General features: G+C 58.3%; 1 pseudogene; it reads right to left on the reverse strand.

Moving 5' to 3' along the window:
• Positions 1-13,956: 13,956 nt before the first annotated feature.
• Positions 13,957-14,773, reverse strand: LOC126950943 (uncharacterized; annotated as a pseudogene).
• Between the last annotated feature and the right edge of the window lie 635 nt (positions 14,774-15,408).

Here is a 15,408-nt window from a genome sequence, read left to right on the forward strand (position 1 = left end):
GAAAGCACGCGTGACTGGAGTGGTCCTGACCCCACGAGCGTCGCTGAGACACAGGCTGGGAGGGAGTGAGCAACCTGAAAACAGAGATCTCCTCTCCCACTGGAACAGGGCCTTATGCTGGGCAAGGGCATTGGAGTCCTGGGCGCCTGCCCTGTGCTGGCCCCTCATGTGTGCATAACCCGGCACCAGTGTCTGCTTTCATCCCCACTGCTTTCATCCCCACTTCACAGAAGGGAAACCAAGGTGTGGAGAGGTTGTGTGGCTCACCCTGGGTCACACGGCCAGTTCGCAGGGGCCCCAGCCTGCAGTGCCCTCCAGGCTCACCCTGGGTCATGCAGCCGGCTCTCGGGGGCCCCGGCCTGCAGTGTCCTCCAGGATTACCCTGGGTCACAGGGCCAGCTGGCAGGGGCCATGGCCTGTGGCGACCTCCAGGGAAGTGGGGCCCTGTGGGTGGGATGGAATGAGGGTCTGGGATGGGGTGAGACCTCGGGCAATTGTGGGAGGAGGGGAGTGGGAGTCAGAGAGAGGCACCAGCCAGCTGTGAGGGGTGAATCGTGTCCCCCAAAAAAGACGCACTGAGTCCTGGCGCCAGCATGACATAATGTGGTCTTACCTGGAGACGAGGCCTTCACAGAGGTGATTAAGTCAAGATGAGGTCATCAGAGGGGCCCTAACCCGGCATGACACGTGTCCTCACAAACGGGAGCTTGGGACACAGGCACGCGGGGTGAACGCCGGGTGAAGACCGCAGCAACGCTGTTGCTAGCCAGGAAGCCGCCGGGAGTTGGGAGGGCCTGGCGCCTTCCGGAAACTCCTCAGGCTGGTGCTGGGGACACGGAGGTGGGTCCCACAGGGAGGGTCTGCTCTGGAGGGGCACCAAGCAGGGGAGAGAGGACAGAGCAGAAATCCGTGAGGGAACTGCACACCGACCCCAGGCCAGACCCCAAATTTCACAAGGAGACACACGTCGGGGACGCCAGAGAGGCAGCGAAAAGTTCCCAGACACTCAGCGGAGCCCACAGGCTGCCCAGGAGCAGAGACCCCAGATCCCAGTTGTTCACGCCACAGAGGCAGAGAGGGAGAGGAGGCACTGGGGCGCCTGAGGCTGAGAGGGGCACAGGGACCAGCCTGCCCGCCACGGGGCTGGACCTCACCTGCACCTGTGCCCTCAGCGTGGAGGCAGAGACCAGGAACCTGTCTAGGGAGAACCAGCAGCCTCCCCAGGGGACCTGGCACCCCCGTCCACCCCTGCGTCCTGGCAAAGCCCCCACAGGGTCACCCTAACCCCCTCGAAGCTGAGGGCTTCAAAACCCATGCCTGCCTGGAGAGTTCTTGCCCACTTTCTCATGTGATGTATTATTTAAAAAAAAAAAAAAAAAAAAAAAAAAAAAAAGGCCAGGTGCGGTGGCTCAAGCCTGTAATCCCAGCACTTTGGGAGGCCAAGACGGGTGGATCACAAGGTCAGGAGATCGAGACCTTCCTGGCTAACACGGTGAAACCCCATCTCTAAAAATACAAAAAACTAGCCGGGCGAGGTGGCGGGTGCCTGTAGTCCCAGCTACTCGGGAGGCTGAGGCAGGAGAATGGCGTGAACCTGGGAGGCGGAGCTTGCAGTGAGCTGAGATCCGGCCACTGCACTCTAGCCCGGGTGACAGAGCCAGACTCCGTCTCAAAAAAAAAAAAAAAAACAGTGTAAAGGATATTAGAACTGAGGTCTGGCCCCCAGAGGGTAGTGAACACTAAAGGGAAAAAGAAAATGATGATCAAAATCATTTTACGACTGGGACAATATAGTGAGACCCCATCTCTGTAAAAAATAGAAAAATTAGCTGGGTGTGCTGGTGTGTATCTGTAGTCCCAGCTCTTCAGGAGGCTGAGGTGGGAAGATCACTCAAGCTCAGGAGGTTGACGCTGCAGTGAACCAAGATCACACCATTGCACTCCAGCCTGGGTGACAGAGCCAGACCCTCCCTGTCTCAAAAAAAAAAAAAAAAATCATTTTGGTTGGAAGAAGGTAGCTGATGAAAAGTCCTAATTCAGGTTGACTACCGAGATGGCCCCGCTGGGCGCCAAGCCAGATTCCCTACTGGAGCCGCCTTTCTCCATGGTGTGGTGTCCATCGCAGTGGCAGGTCACTGCCCGGGGGACCAGACCACCCAGACCATCTCCAGGGTTTCTGGGAAACCACAGAGTGGGTTGTTCTGGGGGTACAAGACCCTGGGTGCTGCCACAGGGCGGGAAGAGGGAGGAGTGGGGTCCCGTGGAGCCTGTCGGCTCCCCATGGCCCCCCAGCTCCTGGCTTCCTCAGCTGTCTTTGTGGCAAGTCAAAGCCCATAGGGTTTGCTCCCCAGGCTCCTGAACCAACCTGAAATCAACAGGAAGCCCCTGAGCTGGGCGGGTTCCTCTGGTTTCAGATGCAGCCAGCGGCCACTGCTGAAGTAGAACCCTGCAGTGATGCGGGCCTCAGACTGGCTCAAAGGACTGAACCACAACCCAGGCTGCAAAGGTCATTCTGTGAGAATCCATAAAGTCCTCACCCAGCATCCCCTGGGCCTCAGCCCTGACCTGTCCGCCAGGTGCAGGCCGGCCTCGGAGCCCAACCTCGCCCAGCAGGCCTGGTCCCCATCCTGGACCCTCCCCTGCTCCCAGGATCCTCCCAGCAGTCATCTGATAGGCTGCCTATGCCCATTCTACAGATGAGGAAACAGGCCCAGCCACTGAACTCAGCCACAAACCTAGGAGGTGAGCGAGCTGAGCCTCTCGGCCAGGTTAGGGTTAGACACTGACTCAGGAGGGTTACACCCTTCCCAAGCCACAGTCTTCTAACAACCTGGCATTCTGATTGACGAGACACTTGCAAAACAGCACCCTGAGGACTCACATGTGAGACAGGCGGTGTCCTCAAGCTGAGAGGACCTGAGCTCACTGCCTCCGTTCGGCCTCCCTTTTTGGGTCTCAGTTCTTTCATCTGTAAAATAGAGCATGTGAGATGCTCTAGACAAACCCTGTGACCCACCTCAACTGAGTCAGATCCTCATCGAATGCTGGTTGATGATCCAGGTGAGCCTGTTTTCACACCTGTGCACTGTCTGAGACGGGATAAAAACCCAGAGGTCCAGCTCTCAGTGTGGTTGCAAAGAGACTCAGCAAGATGCATGGGGAAGATATTGAACAAATATCACTAGTGCTTGGAAGGAAGAGGGTCTTGAGCCCAGCTTACAATCCCCTAGGCCATGAGGCCTCGAGTGGAGACCATGTTTGAATCATCTTCATCTCCCCAAGGCCTGTACAGGGCCCAGCATATAAGGGTTCAAAATATTTGAGGTAAAAAAACAGTGGGGAAAAACATGCTTTCCTAAAGATGTTGTCTCCAGCCACATACCAGCATGTCTAACGTTCCACTGTTAGAGCTGCTTCCCTTCCCCAAAGGGCTGGCAGAGTAGGAGGGTTTAGTCCATTTACGTTTATTGTAAACATCAAAATAGTTGGATTTAAGTGTGCCATTTTGCTACTTGTTTCCTATCTGTATCATACATATGTTTGTTCTTCTGAGTTTTTTCTTCTTCTTTCCTGCCTTCTTTGGTGTTAATCAAACATCTTACATTATCAGTTCTCACAGTGTAACCTGGGGACCCTTGAGGCATCCCGAGACCCTTTCAGGGGAATCCATGGTGTCCAAACCATCACATGCATATGAATAATACTAAGCTGTCGTTTGTCCTTTTGGCTCTCATTTTCTCATTGGTCTAATGCAAACACAGGTACAAGAATCCAACTGCTCTCTTGCAAGTTCAAACGTTAGAGAAATTTGCAAAAATGCAAAAAATGTTATTTACTTTGTACTTTGGAGAAAATAGTTCTTTCTTTAAAAATGTTATTTATGTCAATGTGTCATGGACTTATTATTGTTAATAATTATTTTACTGAGATTTAGCAAAAAATACTTAGTTTGTCTTCCCATTTCGGAGATGAGCACACAGCAGCTCCCCTCCTTCACCTTGGTGTGACCTTGGGCTGAGCTGGCTTTCAGCCTTGGCCTCAATCCTTGATTCCAGGACAGAAGTGCTCTCTCTGCCCATTTGGCCTCTTCTGGTCTTGGCAGGAAAGGTCCTTGCTGACACCTCCCCTCCCCACCCCCAGTCTGTAGGAGGCCATGTGGGCAGTCCAGCCAGGATGGCCAGGAGAGCAGGATGTTTTTTTGGAATCGCATCCCAATTGGCCAGAGGCAACTCCGTTTTGTCCAGAGAACCCTTGGCTCCATCTCCCTGGAATCCTGCCCCTCTCTGAAGCTCAAGTCCAGGCCTGGAGGGGCAGCCAGGAGTGAGCGGGAAGGCTCTGGGCCAGGCGCGTGGCCTGGGAGGGGCTGCAGGAGCTGACTCTGGAAGCTGGAGGCCCGGGGGCTCTCTCCACGTCAGTTCCCGTCTTAACTTCCAGTAGCCCCAGGACAGCCCTTCCCATCGCCATCCCACGGACAAGCCTGGGGTGTCCAGGCCCTGGGACTGAAGGTGCAGCCCTGTTCAGGTCAGGCAAAGGCTTCGCAGCCCTCGCAGTCCCAGCTCCCCCCAGTCACCCCTGGTGGCCCCAGGCCTGGCCATCTCTGATGGCTTTCGAAGGACAGAGGTGAGAGTTGCAGGAACCCCCAGAGACCCATCCCTGGGCCCACCCTCCGGAAGGCCAGGGTATCCCCTTTGATGAGACCAGCAGTGTCAATCCTCATGGGCACCTGAGGACCCCAGGGCCTGACACCGGGCCCAGTCAGCACAAATGGGCTGCCCACCACTGTCTGGGTCTATGATCAGTGCCCCCCCCCCAGGGGCCGCTGCCCACCCCTCGCTGCAGCTCCAAAGATGGAGGGTGCTTCCTGGGTCCCTGCCAGTGGCTGGTAGAGGAGGCCACTATCTCAGCAGCTACTTCCGAGGGCAGGCTGGGCCTCCACCCCTCAAAAACTCACCGTTTCCCAAGCTCCCGCAGGATATTCTGGAGCCCTTTGTGTTTCTCCTGAGTTTCTGCTTTGGAAGTGCTGCCTGATATTGTGAAAAACCCAACACAGAGGAACCCAGGAGCCACGGCCTCCAGCCAGCTTCAGGCTGGCCTGCCCCCTTCAAAAGGGGTGGGGGACACAGCCAGGGCGGGGCCCGGAGCAGTTCACGGTGGCGGAAGGTCTCTGCCAGCGTCTCTGCACCCAGGCCCTCCTCCAGGAGCACTCGCCCAGGCCCCTGAGGCAGGGGGACAGTGCAGGGGCTTCTCTGCAGGGACTCTGGGGAGCAGCAGCCCTGGGCACAAGTCCCCCGCCCACTCTCCCCTGTCCCACCCCTCCAACCTCAGTGACTCCACAGTGAAGGTGGGGGGCCTCGTTATGCAGCCTGGCCCAAGAACAGATCCCCTGTCCCCATCAAGAAACACCAGGCAGTGGGATCCAGGTGCAAGGCTGTCCTGAAACAGCCACAAAGGGGCTCCCATGGCTCCTGCCTGCAGGGACCTAAGGGCCTCTAAGTGGTGACCAACCTACAACCAGCTCACGAGGAATGATGCTCCTCAAGGTACGCCTGGATGACAGACAGCCCCCCACGTCCCACCCACCCGCCGTCTCTGAAAGGGCCCCGGGAGCCGCTGGTGGCCTCTGGCTGGGAGAAGACCCTGCTCATACTAAGAGAGAGCTAGGCCCCATGAATCCACAGTCCGCAGGCCAGCCTCAGTCTCTGCAACCTGGGGACAGCCCTCCCTGTCCCAGGAGCTGTGGTCATCAGGTGCGGCGCCCAGGATCAGGACAGGGGCAGCCCCAGTCCCCTTTGAACCCTCCTGAGGTCCTGTCTGTCCATCACGGCCAGAGCTCTGCTTGCAGGAGGGGACCCCCAGGCCCGTGTACAGGGCCCGGCCATGCCCACCAGAGGCTTCCTGATGTGGCCAGAGCTGCCGCCTCCTTCCTAGTGGACACAGATGCTCTGGGGAGGACAGGCCACCCTGAGCGCTGGGGACCCTAAGCCTTGGATGGGAAGGTTCCCAGCTGCCTTGGAAGCAGGGACCTGGCTGTACTCATTGGGGTCTTTTCAGCACAAAAGCTGAAGAATTCCTTGGGGGGTGACGGTGGGAGCCTGAGGCGAGTCGTGGGGAAGGGACCCCACGCCAAAAACAGTTAATTCAGGGAAAGGTGGTCGGAGAAAGGAAAGCTGAGCCCCTGTGGGGGGTAATGAGGTAGCTCAGGACCCCACCACGGCCAAGGGCTTCAGGTTGCAGGGTCCTGGAGGTGGACGTGGGTGCAGGACAGCTGGTCAGGGCAGGGTCTGGGTGCTGGGCACGCCTCCTGCCCACGGCAGAGGAGTCCTCAGACACCGCGCAGCCTGCAGGGCAGGGGGAGCTCCCACAAGGGGCTGCGTGCCTGACATCCCCCTCTACCTCCGCTCAGCTAAGCTCGGGCGTGGGGGAAGGAAAAGGAGAGCTTGGAGCTCTGTGAACGGAGGCAGCTCCTTGCCACCTGCCCAGAGGGGAAGGCCTGCCGGCTTCGGGGCTGCATCGTCTGACTCTGTCGGACAAACACCCGCTGGGCTTCTGCTGGGGGCCTGGCCTCTTCCAGCAATTTGTAAATCCGAGCTCATCCGAGGCTCAGGAACCCAGGAACCAGGCACTCTGCTTCCTTCCCATGTGACGGATGCAGCTGCTGAGGCCGGAGACCCCCGAGACTCCCCAACACTCCCAGCATCGATGGAGACCCTGAGACTCCCCAACACTCCCAGCATTGGACAGAGACCCCCGAGACTCCCCAACACTCCCAGCATCGATGGAGACCCCGAGACTCCCCAACACTCGCAGCATCGATGGAGACCCCCGAGACTCCCCAACACTCCCAGCATCGATGGAGACCCCCTGAGACTCCCCAACACTCCCAGCATTGATGGAGACCGACCCCCGAGACTCCCCAACACTCCCAGCATCGATGGAGACCCCCCGAGACTCCCCCAACACTCCCAGCGTTGGACAGAGACCCCCGAGACTCCCCAACACTCCCAGCATTGACGGAGACCCCAAGACTCCCCAACACTCCCAGCATCGACGGTGACCCCGAGACTCCCCAACACTCCCAGCATTGATGGAGACCGACCCCCGAGACTCCCCCAACACTCCCAACGTCGGACAGAGACCCCCGAGACTCCCCAACACTCCCAGCATCGATGGAGACCGACCCCCGAGACTCCCCAACACTCCCAGCATCGATGGAGACCCCAAGACCCCCCAACACTCCCAGCATGAAGAAGCCTGGGCGTTGGCTCCAGGGGGTCCTTGCCCTACGCACCACACCCCCTGCTCAGGCCAGCTAGTCCTCAGGGGAATAAGAAAGCATCGTGTCCACCCCAAGACCCAGCGTTCCCAGAGGGCCGGGCGCCCCGGGCCTGGTGAGGAAGGGGCACCCACGGAGGCTGCTGGGAGCTTTCAGGGTGAGGGGGATGGTGTCCGCGACGGGACGCCCAGCCCAGGTTTCAGGCTGGGATTAAGGGCCCTCCGGACCCTCCTAGAATTTTAGGAGAAGCACGAGGGGGTGGGGGCATTTCTCTCTTCTCTTACGAGATCTGGAGGAGACTTCAGGCACCGCACTGTGGCCCCCACGACAAGCCGAGGAACAAGCCTGCTCACCCCCAAGAAGGCCATGCGGACCACCCACCGAGGGTCCTAGGGGGCTATGGACTGAATGTGCCTCAAGCTCCTGCTCTGAAATCCTCACCCCTAAGGTGCTGGTGTTCGGAGCGGGGCCTTGGGAGGGGATGGGGTGAAGCCCTGTGGATGGGTTAGTGCCCTTACAAAAGGGGGCTTCAAGAGCTTCCTCACCCCTTTCCCATGTGAGGACGCGCCAGAAGACACCGTCTATGCCCCAGGAAGCCCTCAGCAGACGCTGAACCTGCCGGCGCCCGGGTCTCCACTTCCAGCCTCTGGAACTGTGAGCAGTGAATTCCTGCTGCTTATGAGCTGCCTAGTGCACAGTCTTCTGTTCCAGCAGCCAGAGGGACTAAGATGAGGTCCCACAAACTCTGTGTGGAGATGGCCCCATGGGGGCTGTGTGGCCACTCTGGGCCCAGAACGCACCCCTTGCCTGGCCCCCCACTTCCTTCTGGGACCCACCTCGACCCCTCATCCTTGAGTCTAGGAGGACCAACCCTGCTGCATCTCAGGTGGGCACCTCCACAGATCTGGCCTACCAGAGGACCAGCGATGGCCAGCAGTGAGCAGGAGGCCCTGGGAACCCACCCGTGCTGCCCGGGCTGTCTTCCAGAAACACTGGGAGTGAAGGAGGTCACACCTACTTTGCACATGGAATGCGGGTGCCTCCCCACAGCAGAAGCCATCCCAGAGGGCAGCAGGACAGAGAGGGAGGCAGGGTGCAACCGTGGCTGAATGTCCAAGTCCCTGGATCAGGCCGGACCTGAAGCTGCATGTTCACCCAGACTTTGCAGCCCTGTGACCCAAGCGTTCTCACTGAGATTGACTGAGTTTCCGTCACTTGCAGGCCAAAGAGATCCAGAATCGGGAGCTGCCCACTCCTGCCCAGCCCGCCCTGCAGGACTCCCCTCAACCTCTTCCTGGCATGCACGGTGGCCAGTGACGCCATGCCCACACTCCAGCCCCCCAGAGAACACATTTCCTTTCTCGCTGTCTACACCGCCCCTAGGATCAGGCATGTGGAGGACCCTGGGGAAGGAGCCCTGGGCATGGAGCCCAGGAATGTGCTCTGCCCTTCCCGGGCCTGTGGGGCTCAGGCTCAGCTCTCTCCAGCACAGCTGCAAGACCCTGAGTTCCAGGAGAAGCAGCCCAGACCTGCAGCCCCGTGGGCAGCTGGCACTGGACATCCTACCCCAGGGGCCTCGGAAGGAGGGGGCTGGGCTGGGGTGGGCACATGGGCTGGAGACAGAAAGGCCTCTGCCCCACCAAAGCTCTGCTCCAGCCAGGAGTCACCCCAGGAAGCGGAGGTCAGCCTTCTCCCTCCTCCCTCCTTCCTCCCCCCTCCTCCCTGGTGGGCCCATGGGCTCGGGACTGGGAGAGGAGAAGGGGGGCCTGGGAGGAGGGAAGGTGTCTGTGCCAGAGCCTGGTCCTTGCACTGAGGCCGCTGACAGATGGTGTCAGGGAACCTGGGTGCACGTCAGCACCTGCTGTCAGCAGAAGGCAATTCTGCTGAGGGCATTCAGCTGCCGGGTGGGCAGGGCCCGTCCATTCCCGCGTGGACCCCGTGTATCTGGATGCTGCTCCTTGACTTTGGGGAAGGGGGTCAGGGACGGGGAACACCCTTGGGGCATGGAAGCAGCACCCCACCTCCACATCTGGCCTCCTGCCTGGTGGAAAATATCCCCACAGTGGGGGCATCTGGTTGGCAGGGAGTTGGGCAGGGCACGCCCCAGGGGACGTCCCTCAGGGCACGTGAGCCAGCCTGACCCCAGGACAATGGAGGGGAATCTGCCCACTGGGAAACTGAGGCCCCGCAAGGCTAGGCACACTGGCTAGTGAGGCCATCCACAGGATAGGAGCGGCCCCTTGGACCTTCCCCTGCCCCGTGACTCAGTGTGCCCTGGCACATCCGTGTGCCCTGGCACAGAGCCCCCGGCCCAGTCCCCGCTCCCCAGGGGCGGCCGCTGCTTTCTTCTCGGCCCTGGCTCGGTTCACAAACCCTTTTCACTGTGTGCCCAGCCCCGGCCAACAAGGGCTTATTCAGCATCGGCCTGTGTCCTGCTGCTGGGGAGGGCAGGGCTGGAGCGGGAGGAACATTTGTGTAACATGGAAGGCATGCTTCTCTCAAAGGGCAGGAGAGGCGATTCCCAGAGAAGGACACCCAGGGAGGCCGGCCGTCAGTGACCAGACACCTGACCTCACACACCGGCAATGATGCGCACATCAGACCCAGCTCGAAGCTGCTCCAGCCCACCCAGCGGACGGCACCAGCGCCCAGCAGCAGCCAGCCCCTCGCGGATGCAAGAAAGAGGCCTCAGCCCTGGGCGGGGGCTGTGCGGACGCTTCTGAGGTGCGTGCAGGTGCCTGTCATCCAGCAGGAGCCCGCAGGTGGACAGCATGGGGGCCACACACCTGGGGACCGGGCAAGGGGTGTGGAGCACCGTGGGACACCCCACAGCAGAGGACACAGCGTCAGGGCACATCTGCGTGTGGACAGCAGGACAGCAAGAGTCGAAATGGTACTATGAACAAGTTGCAGAACAGAACGGCCACGAACACATTTTATCTAAACACGGCGCATGCCATGTGTGTGCATGTGTGTGTGCATGTGCGTGTGTGTGTGTGCATGTGTGCATGTGCATGTGTGCGCGAGGGTGTGCGTGTGTGAGAGGGTGTGGGAGGGTACATGCGAGGGTGTGTGCAAGTGTGCGTGTGCGAGGGTGTGCGTGTGTGTGTGCATGTGCAATAGTGTGAACTGAAGCCACTGGGCCTCTGGTCAAGGCAGATGGGGCCACTCCCCTCCAAGCCTGCTCGGGAACTAAGCCCAGGGATGCATTCCCACGCCCAGGACTTGTTCCAAATGCTCCGCGGGAGGGAGGTCGGTCCCTGGAGGCAGAGATCGTCCTGCCGCTGCTCATGTGAGGACACGGGGAGGGACTGGACCCTCAGACCAGGTGGGGAGGGCCCCTCATGGGGCTGGAGTTTGGCCACCTGCCTCTGTACATGTGTAGCGGAGGAACGCCCTTGCTGGGCCCACTGAGGAGGAGACAAACTCTAGAGGGTGGTGACCTGATTTGTGAATGGCTGAGCCATCTGATGAATGAGTGGCCCTTCGTGGACCGTCCAGCTGGTGGGTTTGGGGCTCAGAAGCCACACTGAGCCACCCCAGGAACAAGCACGGCCCCTGTGGGGGTAGAGAAGGCAGAAGGAGGGGCACCTCAGTTCCAGGCTTGGCTTGGAAATTAAGAGGTGTCTGGACCCAACCTCTCCTCCCCTCCATGCTCCACCAGCCCTCGCTGTCCTGCACCCGTCCTGTTTCCACAGCGAGTCCACACACGAAGGTCAGGCACTCACTCTGGGCCAGGACTTGTGCCGGGTGCAGGCAGCACAGCTGCGTCGACGCTGCCCTGTCCTCAGGGACTCTCCTGGGGAATAGAGGCCTCCCTGCCACTCCCCGTGCTGTGCCGGCAAACATCTAACAGTCAGCAACCCAGGAAGACCCTGACTCGCAGCGACTGCCGCTTCCCATGGTGTAAACGCTGCCACCACAGCCGTCTTCACGCTGCCCCTGTGATGTCGCTGAACATGGCCCTGCAGAATAGAGTGTGGTGGCTCCCAGGAGCTGGCAAGAGGCAGCTCCACTCCCCACCACCCCCTCCCATTGCTCTGTGATTCTCCTAATGGGGGAAACTTACACCATGACCCGCCCAGCGTAATAAGAGAACACTCCATCCCTGACTGTATCTGGAACTTCTTCAGCATTTTATTGTGGAGCCCGGCACCTCCGCCTGGATTCTACGGTTAACATGGGCTCATTGTCTTCACCGTAGACCCGTTCACCGCTCCGTCCCTCCACCCCTCCGTCAACCCATCTCACTTTATTGGACGCGTTTCACAGGAAGTTGTAGGCATCATTATATTTCCACACAAATACTTCAGAAGTATTAACTAGAGTCCAATATCTGTCAACAGTTCTCTTGTTTTAGGTAGAATTTACAGTGGAATTCACAGATCTTAACGGTCCTGCGAGCTGAGTTCTGAGAAGTACACACACCTGCGTCTCCCAAACCCTCACCGGGAATATTGTCAGCCCCTGTGGAGCCCGGAGATTTATCAAAGACCTAAAAACAGAGAACTCGTCACAATCCCACTGTCCCAGTAAAGAGATTTATCAAAGAACTAAAAACAACTCATCCAGCAATCCCACTGCTGGGCAGCTACTCAGGAAATGATTACATCAAAAAGACACCTGCACGTCTTCATTCATCACAGCACTGTGCGCAATAGCAAAGACATGGAATCAGCCTAGGGCTCCACCAACAGACGGCTGGAGAAGGAGAATGCCGTGCATATACACAACGGGGTACTATTCAGCCACGAAAAAGTGTAAAATCGTGCCTTTTGCAGGAACGTGGATGGAACAGGAGAACACAGTGCCAAGTCAAACAATTCAGAAATGGGACACAGAGCACGTGTCCTCACTTTTACTGGTGGGAGCTGAATGATGGGCGCCCGTGGGTGGACACAGAGTGGGGAACACTCATTCACGGAGACTCGAGAGGGCGGGCGAGGGATGAGAAAGTTCCTGGTGGGTACAATGTACACTGTCTGGTGATGGCCACACGGACAGCCCCGACGTCACCACTACACATTGTTTCCATGTAACAAAACTGCACCTGTACCCTTTATATTTACATATAAAAAATAGGCCAGGCACAGGTGGCTCACACCTGCAATCCAAACACTCTAAGAAGCCAAGATGGGAAGGTGAATTGAGCCTAGGAGTTCAAGGCCAGCCCAGGCAGCAGAGTGAGACCTCGTGTCCACCAACAATAAAAAATTTGCCATGCGTGGTGGCACGTGCTTGTAGTCCCAGGCACTTGGGAGGCTGAGGCGGGAGGATGGCTTGAGCATGGAAAGTTGAGGCTGCAGTGAGCTGTGATTGCCCCACTGCACTGCAGCCTGGGCGAGACAGCAAGACCCTGTCTCAAAAATAAATTAATTTAAATAAATAATAATAATGATATAACCACTTTAAAAAGCAAAAAAATAAAAAAAGACAATATTGTCATCAACCTAGACATGGTCTAATATGGTAGCTATTTATGTTTACACTTAAAGTCATTAAAATTAAATAAAATTTAAAAGCCGGCTCCTCAATTGCACAGGCCACACTTCCTCAATTACATGGGCCACACTTCCAGGGCTCAGCAGCCACATGTGACCAGTGACCACCACGTGGTTCACACAGACACAGGCGTTCCCACCACCTGACCGGTGATCACCACATGGCTCACACAGACGTGGGCGTTCCCACCACGTGACCAGTGACCGCCACGTGGCTCACACAGACACGGGCGTTCCCACCACGTGTGACCAGTGACCACTGCGTGGCTCACACAGACACGGGCGTTCCCATCTCCATAGACAGTCCCACCGGACATGCTACCCTGGGAAGTTTCCACAGACCACATTTGGTGTTTAAAACTGGGCTTTCTTCCTCCGTGTGGCCCAAAGCCTTTTTAAACGGCTCTTGGTGGTGCGCTGAGCCCCATGCACCAGATGGTTTCCCGTGGCCTGTGGGTGAAGGTGGAGCTGAGGAGGAACTCGTGGGTCCCAGGGGAAGACCTTTCCCTCACTCCCTGGCGAGAGGCCTGGTGTCCACAGGCTCTCCAAGGCACCTCGCACGAGGGACGCCTGGATCATCCATTGGCAACATGGGCGGCAGGACCGGGGCTTTGACAGCCAGTCGGCCGTGTGAGGACCACAGCATGAACATCTCGAAACTTCCTGGTGACGTTCTGACGCCATCGTGCATTTTTCATGCAAGACGAATGGTTTGCCATGCATTAGGCTTCCTACGTGGGCCCAATCCTGACGCAGCAGCATGGGATCCCTGCAGTATTTCAACCCCGTAGAAATAAATCACAGGGTGCAGATTGCAAGCTGTCAGTTATGCATTCCAGGCAGCCCTGGAGAGCCGCCTTCTTGCAGGGAGGCTGCTGCCCCGGGAAGGAAGCCCCTTCTGTCCTCAGGCACCATGGCGCCCTGCTCTGCACTCCCTCCCGAACACCTGTGGGGCCTCAGCCACGCTGCCTGGCTCCTCCAAGCACCCGGATCACGGGGAGGAGGGACGAGGTACCCCCGGCCTGTTGGCTCCCATTACTCCTGGAGCAGAGTCCAAATTCCTCAACGAAACCCACTGAACCCCACTGGGAACACCCTGGGATCCGCTGAGCCCTGGGGCCTCCCCTCCTGCACCCCCAACCCTCAGTCTGTACCCCTCAGAGACTCCCAGGCAGGGAAAGCTCACTCTTCCCTCCTCCAGCCTTCACCAGGCGTGTTTCCTCCTAGAACACGGCTGCACCGTCGTGGGCAGGCCCTGGAGCTCCGTCAAGGTCCAGGCACCACATGTGCAAGCATTTAAATACAGCCGACCTGGCGGATGCCCTAAGGCAGGCAGGGCCCGGAGCTCAAGAGAGGCCCACGCACTGTGGGTCCTGGCGTTAAATACCACCACTCTGGCTGACGCCCCGTGGAACGCACAGTTTAAATATCACCGCCCCGGCTGATGCCTCGTGGAACTTGCAGAGTGGGCTCCGTGCTCCCGCCTTGACGGACTTCACACCAGCCTGGACGTTCAGACTCAAGGTTAGGAATCTCTGCCTCCTGACAAAACACAGCCACACCCCCTGCCTCCCTCCGTCGCCTCCGGCTTCACCCTCATGGGAAGGGGGCTTCGGGCTCCTGCTGGGCCCGCACTCCAAGTGGCCATGCTGCATCCACATCCTGCACGGAGTGCCCTTGGCTGCCCCCACACCGAGCACAGCACCGCAGGCAGAGGACGTGGAAGAGGAAAACACGGAGTGCTCGTGGGACCTTTGGCGCAGGAGCTGCAGGAATCCCAGGGCCTTGGGGTACTCAGGATGGGGTCGCAAAGGCAGCTCAGGCCTCAGCTGAACTGGAGGGGAACACAGGACCCCTCTTGCTCGGGGCTAAGGGTGGCACTGTCCTCCCTGGGGCCTTCAGGCTCAGACCAAAGCCTCGGTCTTGTTGGGGTCTGGTGTGAATTGGAGCCATCCCACAGGTGGTGTGCAGAGCCAGCTCATAAGAGCTGAGCCTTCATGTCCTGGAATCGGGTGAGCTGGCCCATTATACGCAGCACTATTAAAATGAAATCAGCCAGGCGTTGGGGCTCGTGCTGCAATCCCAGCATGCCAGGAGACCGAGGAGGAGGGATCGCTGGAGGACAGGAGTTAGAGACCAGCCTGGATAACACAGCAAGACTTCATCTCTACAGATAAAAATATAAACCAGATCACGAGGGCAGGAGATCGAGACCATCCTGGCTAACATGGTGAAACCCCGTCTCTACTAAAAATACAAAAAAATCAGCCGGGCTTGGTGGCGGCGCCTGTAGTCCCAGCTACTCGGGAGGCTGAAGCGGGAGAATGGCGTGAACCCGGGAGGCAGAGCTTGCACCGAGCCAAGATCGCGCCACTGCACTCCAGCCTGGGCGACAGAGCGAGACTTCATCTCAAAAATCAATCAATCAGTCAATCAATAAGCTGGATGCAGTGGCATGTACCTGCGGTCCCTGCTCCTCAGGAGGCTGAGACAGGAGGTTGAGCCCAGGAGGTTGAGGCTGCAGTGAACTGTGGTTGTGCCACAGCCCTCCAGCCTGAGTGATGGAGCAAAACCCTGTCTCAAAAACAAATTAAATCATAAGAACTTACAGAGGAGTCACTATAAACAGAAGCG

Source organism: Macaca thibetana, chromosome 3 (assembly GCF_024542745.1).
Source record: "Macaca thibetana thibetana isolate TM-01 chromosome 3, ASM2454274v1, whole genome shotgun sequence".
NCBI classification, from domain to species: Eukaryota; Metazoa; Chordata; class Mammalia; order Primates; family Cercopithecidae; genus Macaca; species Macaca thibetana.